Source organism: Ornithorhynchus anatinus, chromosome X1, assembly GCF_004115215.2.
Source record: "Ornithorhynchus anatinus isolate Pmale09 chromosome X1, mOrnAna1.pri.v4, whole genome shotgun sequence".
NCBI classification, from domain to species: domain Eukaryota; kingdom Metazoa; phylum Chordata; class Mammalia; order Monotremata; family Ornithorhynchidae; genus Ornithorhynchus; species Ornithorhynchus anatinus.
The window spans coordinates 60,617,617-60,639,160 of record NC_041749.1 but is presented as its reverse complement, the minus strand read 5'-3'; the positions used below and the strand labels follow the sequence as shown (position 1 = coordinate 60,639,160).

General features: G+C 46.0%; 1 protein-coding gene across 1 annotated transcript in view; it reads right to left on the bottom strand.

The window, feature by feature from the left end:
• The window catches only part of SUCLG2 (succinate-CoA ligase GDP-forming subunit beta), a 251,627-nt gene that overhangs the window by 107,333 nt on the left and 122,750 nt on the right, over positions 1-21,544 (bottom strand). The window lies entirely within an intron of this gene.

The following is a 21,544-nucleotide window of genomic DNA, read 5'->3' as shown; positions in this document are numbered from 1 at the left end:
TTAAATATTTCTTCTATCCACTCAGTTTATGTTGATCCCATTCCAGCCCACTATGGAGCAACTTTCTTGGGGTCTGGCTGCCTTCCACTCTTCTCACACAACCCTCTCAGTAAAGGTATGTTTTGATGGTGAAGAATGGAACTATATGCCAAGACCTCATTTTAGCTAATTCTTTCTTGCCATTTTATGTTAATATGGTGCAAGTAGATGAAGTTGGTGGAATGGCTCCCAAAAGTTTTCCTAGTCATAAAGAAGATTGGAAACAAAAAAATCACACTTTAGGTCTTCAGTTGGATCTGAATGCTGATTCCATCTTAGCACCACTCTGTCAGTCAACCAAAGGGAATATTGGCCATCTTGTGCCGTGGACCTTTGATACTATTCTTAGCTTTAAGTATTTCAGAAGATTTGAATCATATTTTGACACGAGGCTTCAGATTCCTTATTGGAACCTCGAGCATGACTGCACAGAATATGCTGAAGAGGTTGTGCTTTATTCAGTTGGTGATGGGGAAAGATGAGATACAAGCTCTCCAATTCTGATGCAACTATCCAGATGGTTGGGGAAGAATCTTACGATCTCAATAAATTTCTCTATAACCCAAATCTGCCAGGTTCTAATGCTAGTAATTATATTTGTGGCATTTTCTAAGTGATTACTATGTGCTAAGCACCATACTAAGTGCTGGGGAAGGCACACAATAATCAAGCCTGACAGTCCCTATACCACCTGGGGCTTACAGTTTAAGGAGAGGGGAGAACAGACATTTAATGCCCATTTAACTGGTGAGGAAACTGGGCATAGAGAAGTTAAGTGACTCCCCAGGGTCACACAGCATGCAAGCAGCAGAGTTGGGATTAGAACCCAGGTCCTTTGACTCCTAGGGGTGTGTTCTTTCCACTAGACCATGATGAAGAAGAGGTTCATTTTTTATTTAAATCACAGCATCAAAGTTTTTCAGTAATTGCCAGAGCCAAAATTGACTGATTGTGTCAGGTGTTATGATAAGGACTACTAATACCATCTACAAGTCTTGCAGTTGTTTCCTACACTTCTTTATCTGACATGCAGCAAAAATTATGTACACGGTGTCCCACTGTGGTCTGACATGGGTACTACAAGTGGACAAGGATAATTATGATTTTCCAATAGTCAATCTAGGGCACTCTGGCTAAAATCTTGCCATCTTTCCAATCTCAATTCTTCTCTCCCATACCTTCTTAGAGACAGCAGTAGGGTTGTATCTTTTCTGTTCATGGTCTCACTGTTTTTCCTCACACCTTTCCTAGTTTATTCTAGTTTAGGTTAGGTTTTTGTTATTGTTCATTGTCGTCAGTGCTGCCACCCACCTCTCTGGCCTCACCAGCTGCCTGACTTTGAGTTTGATCAGGTCGCCCCTTAATCGAGCCTACCCCCGACCCTGGTCATCGCCCGCTTATTAACACTACTGTATTGTATCATACTGTATCATGTTGCTATATTAACACTACTGTATTGTATCATACTGTATCATGTTACTATATTACCGATTTCGTTACTGTTTATTGTTGTCAGTGCTGCCACCCACCTCTCTGGCCTCGCCATGTCCCTCCTCCCCCCCCCCCCCTCCCGCCCCTTCCTATCCTCCCCTTCCCCTTCCCCTCTCTCGCTCAGCTCTTTCCCCCTCTCTCCTCTCCCCCTCCCCTCCCCCGCCCAAGAACCCCACTTTACCAGCGCTACCCCTCTTCCCCCTCCCCCTACTCTCCCCCCCACCAAACCCTCTCCTCCCCCCCTCCCCCCTTCTCTCTTCCCCACCCACGTCCCATCCCAGTCTTCCTGTCCCGCAGCTACACCTCATCCCCCTCTCCCCGTCCAGGGCCCCGCCACCTCCTTCCCATCCAAACCCTCCCCTCCCCCCACCCTTTCCCCCCCTCCCCCCCTTGCACCCACAGCTACTTTCAAGTGTGGCCTCTGGAACCCCCGCTCTATTACAGGTAAGCTACCTTTCATCCATGATCTTTTCCTTTCCCGCTCTCTCCTCCTCCTCACCCTTTCAGAAACATGGCTCTCTCCCGAAGACACGGTCTCCGCCGCTGCTCTCTCCAGCGGAGGCCTCTCCTTCTCTCACTCCCCCAGACTCACCGGTAAGGGAGGAGGCGTCGGCTTCCTCCTCTCACCCCATTGCCACTTCCGCACTATCCCTCCTCCCCCCTCCCTCTCCTTCCCCTCCTTCGAAGCCCATATCATTCGCCTCTACCACCCCCTCCAGATACTTGTTGCTGTCATCTACCGCCCTCCTGGTCCCACCTCCGACTTCTTCAACCACCTTGACCCCTTTCTCACCTTCCTTCTCTCCTTCTCTCTGCCCACTCTGATCCTCGGAGACTTGAACATCCATATGGATGTACCCGATGACTCCTCTGCCGCCCGCCTGCTATCCCTCCTCGACTCTGCCGACCTCCTCCTCCACCATACCGCGCCCACTCACCGACTCGGTCACACCCTCGATCTCGTCATCTCCTACTGCTGCACTATCTCCTCCCTCACCAACTCTGAAATCCCTCTCTCTGACCATAACCTTCTCACCTGCCTCATCTCTCACACGCCCTCCCCCTGAAAATCTTTGCTACTGCCCCACAGAGACCTCCGCTCTCTCGATCCCATCCGTCTTTCCAAAAGCATCTCGCCTCACCTTGCCGCCCTCTCCTCACTTCCCACTCTCGATGATCAGGTCTCCACTCTCAACTCCACTCTCTCTATTCATCTCGACTCTCTCGCCCCCCTTTCCCTCCGCCGCTCTCGCTCCACTAACCCACAGCCCTGGATCACCTCCTCCGTCCGCCTCCTACGAGATGTTCTTCCCCTTGACGCTGTTTAGTGCCATTGTTCTTGTCTGTCCGTCTCCCCCGATTAGACTGTAAGCCCGTCAAACGGCAGGGACTGTCTCTATCTGTTGCCGACTTGTTCATCCCAAGCGCTTAGTACAGTGCTCTGCACATAGTAAGCGCTCAATAAATACTATTGAATGAATGAATGAGAATGAGAACAGTGCTCTGCACATAGTAAGCACTTAACAAATACCAACATTATTATTAATTCTCTTCCCCTCTTCAAAACCCTACTTAAAACTCACCTCCTCCAAGAGGCCTTCCCAGACTGAGCTCCTCTTCTCCCTCTACTCCCTCTACCATCCGAGACTACCCCCCCCCTCCCGGGAAGCTGAGCCTTGTCATCGCCCGGAGCCTTGGAGCCATTACCACGTGGGCCCGGGATCTCTGCTCCCCTGGGGGTAAGTCTCAGACCGCCGGGCCCCCTCTTCCCAGCCGAATCGACCACCACATGGACTCTGGAGCTCTCCTCCCAGGCGGTGGTTCCTTGGGCTGCCTGCCCCCCGTTTCCAGCCTAGCTCTCTAGCAGCCTTTTGGCCACCGACCTCCGACTTTAGCGGCTTATTGGCCGCCGACCGCCGACTCATCCACGCCGAGACCACCCCCCCTCTCCCGGGAAGCTGAGCCTTGTCATCGCCCGGACCCCCGGAGCCATTACCTCGTGGGCCCGGGATCTCTGCTCCCCTGGGGCTGAATCGACCACCACATGGACTCAGGAGCTCTCCTCCCAGGCGGTGGTTCCTTGGGCTGCCTGCCCCCCGTTTCCAGCCTAGCTCTTTAGCAGCCTTTTGGCCACCGACCGCCGACTTTAGCGGCTTTTTGGCCGCCGACCGCCGACTCATCCACGCCGAGACCACCCTCCCCTCCTGGGAAGCTGAGCCTTGTCATCGCCCGGACCCTTGGAGCCATTACCTCGTGGGCTCGGGATCTCTGCTCCCCTGAGGCGCAGCCTCGGCCCACCCGGCCCCGATTCCCGACAAGCCCCCCTTCGCCTACCGCTCGCCGACTCATCTGCGCCTCCTCCCCCTCCACCGTGGAGCTGTGCCTCAGCCTTTCGCAACCTGGACCTCCGCACCCCGGCTCGGGAACTCCGACACTACGGATCTTCGCCCCCACAGACCCCCAGCCACCAGCTTCCAGTCCACACCCCCCCCCCCCCACCCCGCTCGGGCCCGGGGACATTGCACTCCCCTTCTCGATCCTGGGGACATTGTGCTCCCCTTCTCGGCCCCAAGGACATTGTGTCCTCGGGGGACATTGTGTCCCCCTGCTCGGGCCCGGGGACATTGTGCTCCCCAACCGCTCCCCCACTCCGCCCGAGGCGGCCATTTTGGGAAGCCCCCACTCTGCCTGAGGTGGCCATTTTGGGAAGGCCTCACTCCCTCTTCCCTCTTGAGGTGATTCATCTCTCCCGTCCCCGCCCCGGGCGACGATGTCCTTGTTCTCACCATGTTACCTTACCTTAGCCGCCGCCCACGGCCGCCACCCACCCCGGACAACCTCAGGGCCCCCCCGCCGCCACAGGGACATTTGGTCATGAGCTCTGGGACTCTCTCGGCCACTGGCCGCTTGACTTTGAGTCTGATCGGGTAGGGTCGGCTCGTCCCCCGACCCTGGTCATCGCCTGCTTATTAACACTATTGTAGGGTGCCTTACTGTAGCATGTTGCTATATTAGCAATCTCGCTTGTCATTGTTTATTGTCGTCAGACTTTGAATTTGATCAGGTCGCCCCTTAATCGAGTCTACCCCCGACCCTGATCATCACCCCTTTTATTAACACGACTATATTGTATCATACTGTATCATGTTGCTATATTAGCACTACTGTATTGTATCATACTGTATCATGTTGCTATATTACCGATTTCGTTTATTACTGTTTATTGTTGTCAGTGCTGCCACCCACCTCTCTGGCCTCGCCATGTCCCTCCTCCCCACCTCCCCCCTCCCGCCCCTTCCTATCCTCCCCTTCCCCTTCCCCTCTCTCGCTCAGCTCTTTCCCGCTCTCTCCTCTGTCTCCTCCCCCCCTCCCCTCTCCCGCCCTAGAACCCCACTTTACCAGCGCTACCCCTCTTCCCCCTCCCCCTACTCTTCCCCCCACCAAACCCCCTCTTTACCCCCTCCCCCCTTCTCTCTTCCCCACTCATGCCCCATCCCAGTCCTCTTGTCCCACCGCCACCCCTCATCCCCCTCTCCCCGTCCAGGGCCCCGCCACCTCCTTCCCATCCAAACCCTCCCCTCCCCTCCCCCCACCCTTCCCCCCCTCCTCCCCTTGCACCCACAGCTACTTTCAAGTGTGGCCTCTGGAACCCCCGCTCTATTACAGGCAAGCTACCTTTCATCCATGACCTTTTCCTCTCCCGCTCTCTCCTCCTCCTCGCCCTTTCGGAAACGTGGCTCTCTCCCGAAGACACGGTCTCCGCCGCCGCTCTCTCCAGCGGAGGCCTCTCCTTCTCCCACTCCCCCAGACTCACCGGTAAGGGAGGAGGCGTCGGCTTCCTCCTCTCGCCCCGTTGCCGCTTCCGCACTATCCCTCCTCCCCCCTCCCTCTCCTTCCCCTCCTTCGAAGCCCATATCATTCGCCTCTACCACCCACTCCAGTTACTTGTCGCCGTCATCTACCACCCTCCTGGTCCCACCTCCGACTTCTTCAACCACCTTGACCCCTTTCTCACCTTCCTTCTCTCCTTCTCTCTGCCCACTCTGATCCTTGGAGACTTCAACATCCATACGGATGTACCCGACGACTCCTCTGCCGCCCGCCTGCTATCCCTCCTCGACTCTGCCGACCTCCTCCTCCACCATACCGCGCCCACTCACCGACTCGGTCACACCCTCGATCTCGTCATCTCCTACCGCTGCACTATCTCCTCACTCACCAACTCTGAAATCCCTCTCTCGGACCATAACCTTCTCACCTGCCATATCTCTCACACTCCCTCCCCCTGCAAATCTTCGCTACTGCCCCACAGAGACCTCCGCTCTCTCGATCCCATCCGTCTTTCAAATAGCATCTCTCCTCACCTTGCCGCCCTGTCCTCTCTTCCCACTCTCGACGATCACGTCTCCGCTCTCAACTCCACCCTCTCTACTCATCTCGACTCTCTCGCCCCCCTTTCCCTCCGCCGCTCTCGCTCCACTAACCCACAGCCCTGGATCACCTCCTCCGTCCGCCTCCTACGCTCCTATGCTCGAGCTGCTGAGCGCTGCTGGCGAAGGTCCAAGCACCAAGCCGACCTCACACACTTTAAATTTATCCTTTCCTGCCTTAACTCTGCCCTCTCCTCCGCCAGGCAAAGCTTCTTCTCCTCCCTCATCGACACCCATGCCCGTCACCCCCGCCGATTGTTCCGGACCTTTAACTCTCTCCTTAGGCCCCCTGTTCCTCCCCCTCCCCCATCTCTCACCCCTAATGATCTGGCCACCTATTTCCTCACGAAAATCAACACGATCAGGTCTGAGCTCCCCAAAGTCACCCCTCCGCCTCTCCCCTCCCCCCCACCAACCCCCTCCCCTACTTTCCCATCCTTCCCTGCAGTATCCTCAGAGGAGATCTCCTCCCTCCTCGCAAGTGCCACCCCCTCCACCTGCGCCTCGGACCCCATTCCCTCTCACCTTCTTAAAACCATCGCCCCTGCCCTCCTCCCTTCCTTAACTTCTATTTTTAACCACTCAATCTCCAAGGGCTCCTTCCCCTCTGCCTTCAAACATGCCCACGTCTCCCCCATCCTAAAAAAACCCGCTCTTGACCCCACTTCCCCCTCCAGTTATCGTCCTATCTCCCTACTACCCTTCCTTTCCAAAATCCTAGAACGAGTCGTCTACAATCGATGCCTAGAATTCCTTAACTCCCATTCTCTCCTAGACCCCTTCCAATCTGGCTTCCGTCCCCTCCACTCTACCGAGACTGCTCTCTCTAAGGTCAGCATCGACCCCTGGGTCACGTCCTCCCGCGGTCCTGGAACGCCCTCCCTCCTCACCTCCGCCAAACTGATTCTCTTTCCCTCTTAAAAATCCTTCTTAAAAATCACCTCCTCCAAGAGGCGTTTCCAGACTGAGCTCCTCTTCCCCCTCTACTCCCTCTGCCATCCCCCCTTTACCTCTCCGCAGCTAAAGCCTCATTTTCCCCTTTTCCCTCTGCTCCTCCACCTCTCCCTTCCCATCCCCACAGCACTGTACTCGTCCGCTCAACTGTATATATTTTCGTTACCCTATTTATTTTGTTAATGAATTGTACATCGCCTCGATTCTATTTAGTTGCCATTGTTTTTACGAGATGTTCTTCCCCTTGACGCTGTTTATTGCCATTGTTCTCGTCTGTCCGTCTCCCCCGATTAGACTGTAAACCCGTCAAACGGCAGGGACTGTCTCTATCTGTTGCCGACTTGTTCATCCCAAGCGCTTAGTACAGTGCTCTGCACATAGTAAGCGCTCAATAAATACTATTGAATGAATGAATGAATACCATCCCCCTTCACCTCTCCGCAGCTTAACCCTCTTTCCCCCCCATTTCCCTCTGCTCCTCCTCCTCTCCCTTCCCATCCCCTCAGCACTGTACCTGTCTGCTCAACTGTATATATTTATTACCCTATTTATTTTGTTACTGAAATGTACATCGCCTTGATTCTATTTAGTTGCCATTGTTTTTACGAGATGTTCTTCCCCTTGACTCTATTTATTGCCATTGTTCTTGTCTTTCCGTCTCTCCCGATTAGACTGTAAGCCCGTCAAACGGCAGGGACTGTCTCTATCTGTTGCCAATTTGTTCATTCCAAGCGCTTAGTACAGTGCTCTGTACATAGTAAGTGCTCAATAAATACTATTGAATGAATGAGTTTTAATGAACATCCTTTTGAGGAATCATTTAGTGTTTTGCAACAGTGTATATTCGATGCATGTAGCATGCATTAAAAATGTCCATACTGTTCTGAAATAGTTAATGCTCTTTCCAAAGGAATTGCAGTTTTTATTATTATTCATCTGTAAAGTGGGGGGGGGGGGCAGCGGCGCTAGCTTAAACTAATAGCTGTACTGTGGCAAATTGAAATTGCTTTGTCTCAGTGTTAAATGGTTTCAGCCCTTAACCTGTCTTTCTTCCCTTTCAGCTATATTCCCCACTGTTTCCTATTCTTAACCATTCAACATTTGTTATTGCTTTCTTTTGTGAAAGAGAAAAGAAAAGAAACAAAAACACTTAGTGATTTGAATCTGCATCACTAATTAGCAGCCAAGCCTTTCTGTCTGATACCTGACAGATTTCAGGTACCACTTTTCAATATAATTACATATCCGATTTTCCTTTACCATAATTGCTTTATTCATATTTTCAATTCTTATATACCTTTTCTTCCTAAGGGTTCAAAGCAGAATTTCTGAGTGCAAATAATAATAATAATTGTGGTATTTGTTAAGCATGTACTATGTGCCAACCACCGTACTAAGCACTGGGGTAAATACAAGGTGACTGGGCAAATCACCTCAGAACCCCTGGTGGTCATCCACTCTGCTTCCTGCATAGTCCCAGTTAGGGGGAAGGAATGTGTCTGTTTATTGTTATATTGTACACTCCTAAGCGCTCACTCTAGGGCTTTGCACACAGTAAGCTCTGGATAAATACCAGTGAATGAATGAAATTCAGAAACCAGGAAAGCTGGGTGGTTGTTTGGGCACAACCTGTAAACATATGCTCTTTGTCTCTTTCTCTTGTCCACTTTACACTCACCCCTTAGTGTTCATTCACCACCACCCCTCCACCCCCAAGGAAAGTTCATTTAATCCCCCCATCTTCACTGCCACCTCTATTGGAGAAGCAGCGTGGCTCAGTGGAAAGAGCACGGGCTTTGGAGTCAGGGCTCATGAGTTTGAATCCCAGCTCTGCCACTTGTCGGCTGTGTGACTGTGGGCAAGTCACTTAACTTCTCTGTGCCTCAGTTCCCTCATCTGTAAAATGGGGATTAAGACTGTGAGCCCCACGTGGGACAACCTGATTCCCCTATGTCTACCCCAGCGCTTAGAACAGTGCTCGGCACATAGTAAGCGCTTAACAAATACCAACATTATTATTATTATTATTCATTAAGGTATAATAATTACAATGGTATTTATTAAATGCTTTCTCTGCTAAGTACTGGAGTAGACACAAAACAATCAGATCAGACATAGTCCAGGTCTCACATGAGGTTCACTGTCTAAGGGGGAGGGAGGACAGGTATTTTAATCCCCAGGAAGTAAGGTGCGGAGAATAGCAATTAATTGGGGAAGGTCTCTTGGAGTTGAAGTGCCCTTGGCCTAAAATCAGTATTGAGGCTGAAACAATACTCCAAAGCAGAGGCATCCCAGAACTGTGTATTTGTCAACATTGCATATTTCTCATAAGAGAACCTTTGGCCAAAGTCCTAAACAGTGGTTTCTAAAGATATTTAAGTGTCCACTGAAAATGAAAAAGTATATTCGTGGTAGTGAGGTCAAAGAAAATATTACCATTTTCTTTCTATGTCCCAAATATTAACTGCAAATATCTGGTGTAATGAGGGTCAACATGATTATAAAGTGGAAATTTCACATGTTCATGGTATTATTTTTGTAGTCATCTTTTCTGGAAGCTATGCCTGCTTAGTAACGACTAATATATGCTAATTGCACCTATCTTTAATAACCTTACAATACCAACAATTCACAGGTGATGGATGACATAAAAAGTTGAAGGGGAAAGATCAAAACAATTTGTAATTTTAAACCAGGTCTGCAATTTACCAATAGAATTGTCAGCATAAGAGGGATAATTTACAGTTATTTGGAGCAAGATTTTGGTTTCAGATTCCAAGGTTTATGGAAATTAAATAATAGAAGAACAGTCTTCAAAAAATATAGACTAGTGTAATCCTAGGTCTCAATTCTGAGAAACCTAGAGTGTACTGGTTCTGCCTATGATTACAGAATTGTTCTTAATTTTGAACAATGATGCCCCGGTGGCCAGTATAGTGTGATACTTCTTTGCCTAGAACACCTATAGATAAGATTGCACCTTTCTGATTAACAGGATGCTACATGAGTTCTAACCAAAGCCACACTCATGGGGAAAGATCAGGAGAACAACCTGGGCTGTACAAACAGGTCTTAGGCAGAGACAGTCACTCGATATCATAGCAAAGAGCCTTCCTTCTGGAAAGAAAACACTCTAGACTGTAAGCTCATTTTGGGAATTGTGTCTGTTTACTGTTATACTGTACTCTCCCAAGCGCTTGGTATAGGGCTATGCATGCAGTAAGCCATCAATCAATACGATTGAATGAATGAATGAATGAATTGTATTGCTGGCACACTACACCTGATCCAAGAAGATTGAACATCACCATTATCTGGATGAGAACAGACACTTCAGGAACCCAAGGACAATTTACGCAACAGGATATATGCGCCAATCTAGGGATAGGTGGGGAGGATTGGAAGACCCTAAGCATGGGCTTTGTTGTGATGTCTTTCTGTGGTGTAACCAAAGGATTGGAACCTTTGGTAATGTACACAAACAATGTGACATTACCTAAACCAGCTTTTTGACTGAGACCTGCCAGAGGAGAAGGGTGAAATTCAGTTAGGCAACTGAATCAAGGGCTGTGGTAGATACCAGTTAATCAGGTAGGACAGACCTTGTCTCACATGGGACTCATAGTCTAAGGGGGAAGAAGAACAGGTATTTAATCCCTATTTTACAGATGAGAAAACTGAGATACAGAGTGACTTTCAAAAGGTCTCACAGCAGGGAAGTGGTGGATTAGAACCCAGGTTCTCTGATTCCCAGACTTGTGCTCTTTCCATTGGGACCCAATACTGTCTTCTGTAAAATGAAATTACAGGTAGAAGAAAGAATACAAAGATATTTATGTGTTGTTGCTGGGGTTTTTTTGTTGTTGTTTTTTTGAGGGGGAGGGAGAGAGAACCCAAGCCTTGAATGATGCAGTGGCATTTGATGGGTGGGAAGGGTGGATATAGAGCAGGGAGCTAAGCAATTAATCAGGGAAGGCTTGATTTCAGAAGGGCTTTAACGATGGGAACAGCAGAGTTCTGGCAGATATGAAGGGGAAGGAAGTATCCTGCAGAAGAGCATGACCAATAGTTCAATGGTGAGAGAGAAAGACAAAAATGAGGCACAGTGAATAGATTAGCTTCAGAGTAGCAAAACAAACAAGCTGGAATGTAGTGGGAAAGCAGCAAGCATAAATAAGCAGGAGAACTGGTTTAGTGTCTTAAATCCAATGATCAGGAGATTCTGCTTGTTGTGGAGAGGTATGGGCAAACATTGAAAGCTATTGACAAGTGAAGAAAGTATGTCAAATGATGTATTGGGAAAATGATCCGGGCAGCAGAGGAAAGTGTGGACTGGAGAGGGGAGAAATAATAGGAAGAAAGGTCAGGAAAGAAGCTAAAGCAGTAATCAAGTTGAGATATGATAAGTGCTTGCATCTGTATGATGACAATTTGCATGGAGAGGAAGGATAATATTCTAACAATTGTGTAGAAAAAAAAACAACACAATTTGGAAACAGACTGAATATGGCAATAGAAAAAGAGAAGGAAGAGTTGAGGATAATGCAACAATTTTTCTGTTTACTTGTTTTGACATCTGTCTCCCCCGTTCTAGATTGTGGGCCCTTTGTTGAGTAGGGATTGTCTCTATTTGTTGCTGAATTGTACCTTTGAAGCACTTAGTACAGTGCTCTGCACACAGTAAGCACTCAAGAAATACGATTGAATGAATGAACCAGTTACCATATACAAATACAGTATTACCCCCAGGTGGTGATTAACACTCTGGTGTACACTGGACTGTAAACGATGTATGTGTGCGCGTGCCTGTGTGTGTGTTAGGGGGGTGGGGGGGAGGGAGACAATGCCAATACACGTTCATGGGTGATGCAGAAGGAAAGGAAGCAGTGTAGCCTAGTGGAAAGAGCACAGGCCTGAGAGTCAGAGGACCTAGGTTCTAATTCTGGCTCTGCCACTTGTCTACCAACTTGTTATATTGTACTCTCCCAAGCACTCAGTACAGTGCTCTGCAAACAGTAAATTCTCAAAAATATGATTGATTGATTGTCTGCCATGTGACTTTGGGTAAGTCACTTAACTGTTCCATGCCTCAGTTTCCTCATATGTAAAATGGGAATTGAATCCTGTTCTCCCTCCTACTTAGATTGTGAGTCCCATGTGGGCAGGGACTATATCCAACCTGATTATCTTGTATCTATGCCAATACTTATTACAGTGCTTAAAAGGACCATAATAATTATTATAGAATGGGATGATGAGAGGCTTGTCAGGGAAGGTGGGAGAAGATATTGCTTCAGTAAGGCTTTGAAAATGGGGAGAATGTACTCTGTGGGACATGAAAGGGGAGTCCAGGCAGGGGGTAGTGTGTGGGGAAGGGGCCCAGTGAGAGAGACTAGATCAAAGTGTTGTAAGTAGATACCTGTTGGACAAGTGAATGTGTAAGCTGTGTGGTAGTGGGAAAGTAGTGAGGAACTCTCCCAGTGCTCTGCACAGACTAAGCGCTCAATGAATACCATTAACTGAAAAGGAATAAATGCCATTTCCTAAATAGCACCTGTGATTAATCCTGCATCTTCATAACTATATGAGATAGCTTCTTTGGGTTTTATCAAATAAATGCCAATTCCTCTCCCTGAACACAACAATCTAGAATTCAAAGGCTGTCATGTCAGGAGAAATATAAGATCAACAGGATCATTTTGGTCAGTTTTTCTTGAGATACTCTTTTAATTGGGGAAAGGTTGCTTTAGGAGCTCAGGTTACACATCTCACACAGTCACGTCTAGAAGCAAAAGGCCACATAGAAGAAAGAAAATGGGCCGTAGTGCAACCTGAGGTCTTAGGGTCTGCTGATATTATTAATGTTGTCTTTTTGAATGGAATAATGGAATTTGGTCTGGGTTTAAAGTTTCATAATCTCTTTTAGAAAAGAGTTAACTCCTAAAGCATAAATTAGTTACAATTACAAAATGGGGATTAAAACTGTGAGCCCCACGTGGGACAACCTGATTACCTTGTATCTATTCCAGCACTTAGAATAGTACTTGGCACATAGTAAGTGGTTAACAAATACCATTATTATTATTTAGTAATCAATCAATGGTCTTTGAGTGCATACTGTATTGCAGAGCATTGTAGTAAGCATTTGGGAGAGTATAATACAATCAAGTCTGTAGATAAGCCCTCAAGGAGCTGACAATTGAGTACTTGACCTTATTTTGATTTAACTCTATGTCCCCTAAATCATCTGGGTGAATGGGAGTTTCTAGTGGTTTTGAAGTCGGACACCCACTTTTAACACCAGGATTTCAGTGCCCACATCAATTTACAGTCAGGTGAGGGATCCTCTTGGGGCTCCATGCTCCTATACCCTGAGATTACACTTTTATAAGGGTAGATTTTTTTTAAATAATCAGGTAGATTTGTCTGAATAGTATGATGACCTATAATCAAATCATTCGTCAATGTTTTCTGCAATTAATTAGTGGTACTTACTGAACACTTTCCACAATGCACTGTACAATGCAAAAAAGTGGAGACCTGTTCCCTGATCCTTCAAGGACCTGTTTCTTTTCTTTTCTCTTTTCTTTTTTTAAATGGTATTTTAGTGCTTACTATGTCCCAGGCATTGTACTAAGATCTGGGAGTAGATACAAGTCAAAGCAAGGACTGTCCATGTCCCACACAGGGCTCACAGTATTAATTCCCATTTTACAGATGAGGTAATTGAGGCACAGAGAAGTTAAGTGACTTACCCAAGGTCACATAGCAGACAAATGACAGAGCTGGGATTAGAACCCAGGTCCTTTTGACCTCCAGGCCCATAGTCTATCCACTAGGCCATGCTATTTCTCGGTCTATAGTCTATTGCACTAAAGAAAATGTGTAATATCTCCATTTCTCAAAGAATTATAATCCATATTTCCACTCCACCAGGCGTTCAGTTAAAAACAAAACAAAAAAAACCCCTTGTTCCTATAGTTGCAATATAGTAATGACAATAATCCTTGTTACCTCTAGGAACATAAGATTACCAGCAGTGTATTTTATTTATGTCAATCTTTTTGCAGCAGTCAAAGCATTTGAGTGTGAGATATTTAAATAAGGATCATTTACTGGCCATACTTGAAATAACATGAAGCCTGTATATTTTGTTATGTATGTGGGAATTAATCTTTACACAGGTGATTTTATCTAAGTTTAACAATTTTCATCACGAATGAAATATGTAGTAATGGTTATGAAAGCAATAAATATCAGTGACAGGATCAAGAAAGATTAATTTATCATTATAGATCTTAATGAGTTTTATAATTAAGTAATAAATATACACTATATTTTATGTTTTATAAAAAAACATGATTTATCTAACTTTAATTCAGGAAATTGTTAAAATTCCTTATGTGAAAGATGTGCCTTGTATAAAGCAGAATGCCATTATTTTAATGCTGTTGTCAATGAGGTTGTAAGTAACTACTAAACTTGGAAAGAAGTATGACTGATTTTAGGAAACATAGTATCCTAATATGACATATACTGCTTACTCTACCGCATCTGTGCTGTAGAGGATTTTTGAACAGATTAGACAAACAGCTGTTTTTTGATGAACTAAGTGGAGTAACACTAAACATGAACTGGAGAAATGTTTTAGGTGTATAAAGAAGTTAAACCTCAGAAGATATGGCATAGCCTTGGGCATCTGGAAGAAAGCAACAGAAAACAAACCACCTGATGTCTAGCAGACAGATGTTACCTTGTTAATATGAAAATTTTTCCCCATTCTAGTGCCATTTTTATGACAGGATTGTTGGAGTATTTGTCAATGCATTGAACTTAAAATGTCTAAACCAAACCCAATCTTGTGCAGAGTGCTGTATTAAGTGCTTGGAGAGTAAAATATAAAAGATTTGGTAGGCATGTTCCTATCCCACAAGGAGCTTACAAAGTGGGAAATTGACATTAAAATACATTATGGGTATGTGTGAGTGCTGAGGATGTGAATAAAAGGTACAAATTCAAGTGCAAGGGCAATATACAAGTGTGGGGGAGAGGGTAGAGGAAATGAGGGGTTAATTGGGGAATACCTCTTGGAGGAGATGTGATTTAAATAAGGCTTTGAAGGTGGGAAACTGGTCAGAGAGCAGAGGTAGGGCATTTGAAGCAGGATGTGGGCAAGGAATATGTAGCGAGATAGTTGAGACAGAAGTACAGTGAGTAGGAGTAGGTTGCTGTTAGAGGAGCGCAGTGAGCAGCTGAGTTGTAGAAGAAAATCAGTGAGGTAAGACAAGATGGGCAAGGTGATTGAGTGGTTTAAAGTCAATAGTAAGAAGTTTTTGTTTGATGCAAAGATGGATAAGCAACCACTGCATATTCTTGGGATATGGGGAAACATGGACTGAACTTTTTTTAGAACAATGATCCAGGTAGCAGAAGGAAGTATAGACTGGAACGGGAAGAGATAGGAGGCAGGGAGGTCAGTAAGAAGGCTGATGCAATAGTCAAGGTGGAATAAGTGCTTGGATTAACATGGCAGCAGTTTGAATGGAGAGGAAAGATTGGATTTAACGATGTTCTGAAGGTTGAACTGACAGGATTTGGTGACAGATTGACTATGTCAGTTGAATGAGAGAGATGTAATGAGGATAATGCCAACCTATTTGAATTAATTATTATCCAGAGAGTAGGCTCACAATGTGAGGTGGGAGTTTTATAAAGAAAGTCCTGGGGAAAGAAGGCTTCTCTCTCATGTTGCCACATTTCCTGAAATTTAAAAGGCAGTGTCCCCTCTAAAAGTCAGGCATGCTGGCATAGACAAACTTCCACCGAAACAGCTAAACCCTAGCTAAGGTCACCAATGGCCTCCTTCTCATCAAATCCACTGGCCTCTATTTCATCCTAATTCTCTTCAACGTTTAAGCCGCCTTGGACACTGCTGACCACTCCTTTCTCCTGGAAACATTAACCAATCTTGTTTTCACTGACAGTGTCCGCTTCTGGTTCTCCTATCTCTCTGCATGCTCCTTCTCAGTCTCTTTCGTGGTCTCAGTTCAGTTCTGAGTCCCCTTCTATTCTCCATCTACACCCACTCCTTTGAACAACTCATTTGTTCCCATGGCTTCAACTACCATATCTATGTAGATGATTCCCAAATCTACTGTTATAGCCTTGACCTCTCTCCTCCTCTTCAGTTTCACATTTCCTCTTTGCCTCAGGACATCCCTACCAGGATATCACACCACCACCTCAAACCGTCCATGTCCAAAACAGAACTCCTCATCTTCCCACCCAAACCTTGTCCTCATCTTTCCCATCACTGTATACAACACTAGTATCCTCCCTGTCTCACAAGCCTATAACTTGGCATTATCCTTGACATATCTGTTTTGTTCAACCCACATATTCACTCTATCACCAAATCCTGTCATTTCTACCTTCTCAACATCACTAAAATCCATCCTTTCCTCTCGGCCCAATCTGCTACAGTGCTAATCCAAGCATTTATCATTCTCAGGTCTTAACTACTGCATCGGCCTCCTAATTAATAATAATAGTAATAACTAATGGTATTCATTAAACGCTTACTGTGTGCCGGGCACTATACTAAGCGCTGGGATGGATACAAGCAAAATCAGGTTGAACACAATCCTATGTCCCACTTAGGGCTCACAGTTTCAATTCCCATTTTACGGATGAGGTAACTGAAGCACAGAGAAGTGAAGAGACTTGCCCTAGGTCACATAGCAGATGTATGGCAGAGCTGGGATTAGAACCCATGACTCCCAGGCCCGTCCCCACTATGCCATGCTGCTTCCCTTGACCTCTCAGCTGCCCAGATCGTTTTTCTAAAGAAATGTTCAATTCATGTCTCCCCCTCCCCAAACCTCCAGTGGTTGCCAATCCACCTCCACATCAAACAGAAACTCCTTATTGTCGGTTTTAAAGCACTCAATCAGCTCCTATCTTACCTTGCTGATTTCATGCTACAACTCAGCCTACATGCTTCACTTCTCCAATTCCAACCTGTTCACTGTACCTTGATCTTGTCTGTCTGACCACCAACCCCTCATCTGCATTCTGCCTCTGGCCTGGAAGTCCCTCCCCCTTCATATCTGACAGACGAGCACTGTTTCCATTTTCTAAGTCTTATTAAAATCACATTTCCTGCATGAGGCCTTCCCCACCTAAGCCCTCATTTCCCCAACTCTCTTTCCCTTTTGTGTCACCTATGCACTTGGATCTGTACCCTTTAAGCATTTGCTGTTCACCCCACCCTCGGCCCCACAACACTTACGTACATATTCATAATTTATTTTAATGTTTGTCTGTCCCTCTAGACAGTAAATACTTTGTGGGCAGGATGCATGTGTACTAGTGCTGTATTATACTGTCTCAAGCACTTAGTACAGTGGTCTACACACAGTAAGCACTCAATAAATACCATTGATTGAATGATCAACAGGCTGAGCACATCGTTTGAAATCCTAGTGGCAGTTAATTCATGGGGTTTCTCAATCCTTATGACTGTGGCCTAGAAGCACAAATTTAAGAAGACTCAGTTGATTTTTAACCACTTTGCAGAGTCAGCCAGAGCTATGGGCTGAACAGTCCGAACTGTCAACGTACACTAGGGAAGCTCTTCTCACAACAATTTTCACTGGCAACGTGGAACCGAATACTATTACCTAGGCAGTAAACTGTCCAACAATGCAATGACAGATAAGGAAGTCACAGATCAAATCAAGAAGGTCACCATATCCTTGAGGAGTCTGTCAGACTGGCAGATAAGAAGGTGGTGGCAATGTGCTATCAGGTCACAGACCAAAGTGAAGGGCCGTGGGGCTGAAATGCTGGTTTTGAGACCTGGGTCCCAAACAGGTTCCATAACCTAGCATCGTACCTGAAAGTTTGGAGATGATTGCAGCAGACAGACTAATGTAGCACACTGCAACCAAGAAAGGAACTACACTTGTGGAGTAGAAGCTTCAAGAGGGTGAGGCAGAGATAAAAATGAAGACAGCCGCAGAAACTTAAAGCACAAATATGATAGTGCAACAAAGTATGGTGGTTTTTTGAATGCATTAGGGGCCAGGACCATCGATCATGCATCAAATTTTCAGCCACACTGTCTTAGATAAACTTTCTCTCCTGGACCCCCTCCATTCTGGCTTCCATCTCCTCCACTCTACCGAGACTGCTCTCTCTAAGGTCACCCATGACCTCCTTTTTGCCAAATCCAATGGCTCCTACTCCATTCTAATCCTCCTTGACCTCTCTGCTGCCTTTGACACTGTCGACCATCCCCTCCTCCTCCACACCTTATCTCACCTTGGCTTCACGGACTCCGTCCTCTCCTGGTTCTCCTCTTATCTCTCTGGCCCGTCATTCTCGGTCTCCTTCGCTGGCGCCTCCTCCCCCTCCCATCCTTTAACTGTTGGAGTTCCTCAAGGGTCAGTTCTTGGCCCTCTTCTGTTCTCCATTTACACTCACTCCCTCGGTGAACTCATTCGCTCTCACGGCTTTGACTACCATCTCTACGCAGATGAAATGCAGATCTACATCTCCGCCCCTGTCCTCTCCCCCTCCCTTCAGGCTCGCATCTCCTCCTGCCTCCAGGATGTCTCCACCTGGATGTCGGCCCGCCACCTAAAACTCAACATGAGCAAGACTGAGCTCCTCATCTTCCCTCCCAAGCCCGGTCCTCTCCCAGACTTCCCTATGACTGTTGATGGCACGACCATCCTTCCCGTCTCTCAGGCCCGCAGTCTTGGTGTCATCTTTGACTCGTCTCTCTTGTTCACCCCACACATCCTATCCGTTACCAAGACCTGCCGGTTTCACCTTTACAATATTGCCAAGATCCGCCCTTTCCTCTCCAACCAAACGGCTACCTTACTGCTACAGGCTCTTGTTATATCCCGGCTAGACTACTGTGTCAGCCTTCTCTCTGATCTCCCTTCCTCCTCTCTCGCCCCGCTCCAGTCTATTCTTCACTCCGCTTCCCGGCTCATCTTCCTGCAGAAACGCTCTGGGCATGTCACTCCCCTTCTTCAACACCTCCAGTGGTTGCCTATCAACCTCTGCTCCAAACAAAGACTCCTCACTCCTCACTCTAGGCTTCAAGGCATCACCTTGCCCCTTCCTACCTCTCCTCCCTTCTTTCTTTCTACTGCCCACCCCGCACGCTCCGCTCCTCTGCTGCCCACCTCCTCACCGTCCCTCGGTCTCGCCTATCCCGCCGTCAAACCCTGGGCCACGTCCTCCCGCGGTCCTGGAATGCCCTCCCTCCTCACCTCCGCCAAACTGATTCTCTTCCCCTCTTCAAAACCTTACTTAAAACTCACCTCCTCCAAGAGGCCTTCCCAGACTGAGCTCCCCTTCTCCCTCTACTCCCTCTACCGCCCCCCCTTCACCTCTCCGCAGCTTAACCCTCTTTTCCCCCCATCTCCCTCTGCTCCTCCCCCTCTCCCTTCCCATCCCCTCAGCACTGTACTCGTCTGCTCAACTGTATATATTTTCATTAATCTATTTATTTTGCTAATGAAATGTACATCGCCTTGATTCTATTTAGTTGCCACTGTTTTTACGAGATGTTCTTCCCCCTGACTCTATTTATTGCCATTGTTCTTGTCTGTCTGTCTCACCCAATTAGACTGTAAGCCCGTCAAAGGGCAGGGACTGTCTCTATCTGTAGCCGACTTGTTCATTCCAAGCACTTAGTACAGTGCTCTGCACATAGTAAGCGCTCAGTAAATACTATTGAATGAGTGAATCAATGAAAAGGCAGTTACATATAAAACCTTCATTTCCAGCTGGATGATGAAGGGCATCAAATTCTCTTGCTATGTAGGGTGAAAACCCCACACTGCTCCTCAGCTGATATTAGCCCTAGGACACTTTGAAATTGTGATCTGGAAAGAATGTGAAAATCTTCAAGATGATTTTGTGCATTGATCAGTTGTATTTGAGTGCTTACTGTGTGCAGAGCACTATGATAGTAATTGTGCCAAGCAATGTACTAAGCACTGGGCTAGATACAAGATCGTCAGGTCCCACATGGGGCTCACGTTGTAAGTAGAAGGGAGAACAGATATTGAAACCCCTTTTTGCAGGTGATGGAATTGAGGCCCTAGTGAAGTTAAGTGACTTGCCGCAGATCATACAGCAGGCAAGCCACAGCGGTGGAATTAGAACTCAGGTCCTTTGACTCCCTGGGCTGTGCTCTTTCCACTAGGCCATGCCGCTTCTCTAAGTTCTTGGGAGGGTACAGTACATTAGAGTAGCCTGACACTATACTTGCCCACAAGGAGGGTACAGACTAGAGGAATTTACACTAGCCTTACTAGTATAAATTGTATTCAGTTTCAACTACATAGGGGCATTTCTTGAAAATGAAATGAAATTAACCAATTATACTGTTTGCCTAATTTAAAAATATGTCCAACATTATGCTTTCATCATTTCAATTGTAATGAGTTTAATTATTAATCAGAATTAATATGCTACCAAAGTCATTTCTTATGCCGCTTTGAACGGTTAAAGGGTATTTTCTCTAAATTAGTGATACTGTAAAATTTGAAACTAAAGCCTAATTACAATATTATCATTTTTATTATAGTGAATAGGGGGTGGAGAGGAAACCCACAGAAAATTATTAAATTATTTTCACATAGTCTTCAACTGTAGAATCATCTTTGCTAATTAGAAATCTGTAGTTTATTTTGTTACATTTAACATTGGTGTTGTAAATACTGGGGTTTTAAAATTCATATTTTTATAGCCTACCAATGTGGGTTTTTTTAGAATAAAATAAGTTTGATAAATGCTAACTGAATCCATTCTATATAACTTGGTTGTGAGGATCCAGGTTTACTATATTTCCATTATATTTCCATGCAAAATCTATTACAGTCTGTGATTTTTTTATGTTATCCTGAGAGTACTGTTAAACTATCTTATATATTCAGGCTTAAATTGCATTTCTTGTATGGGATATTCTTTTGTAATTCAGTTAGGGAATTCAGGCAAAAGATAACAGAAACAAACATAAATTTTTGTGAGCTTTTCAAGAAGAAATCAGATCTTTAAATAAAATGGAAATAGTGACATAAGTAGTCATTCAACTTGGCAAATACTGAATGAACAGGCCTAACAACTGTAAAATAAGATTTGAATATTTTACTTAATTTTCCAGAACTTGTGTAAATAGCTATTGAATTAAAAGTATTGCATGTTTGTTTTCCCCTAAGGTGAAAGAACCTGCTGCATGTATTTCTAGCATAAATAGAAACTTCACTGAGGTTAGATGAATCTTATACTTCTCACATTCTTTTTCTCTGCCCTCTTTTCTTTCCTCTCCAGTTAATTCCCTACATCATTCTCTTTTTCTCCCCTTACCACTCTCCTCTTCTCTGCTTTGCAACTGTTTGTTGGTGCATATATCTTCCACTTTCCATCTACCTGTGCCTCTTTCATTTGTCTGTTTCTATCCCTATGCACCTCTTTCCTTAATGACAATACCTGGAATCTGAGTAGCATCATATTCTTTCATTCACTGTCTTGGTTCTCCTTGTTCCCCTTTTACTTTGATACTTGATTATCTGAAATATTTTCTTTAATCTTTCAGCCCTTGC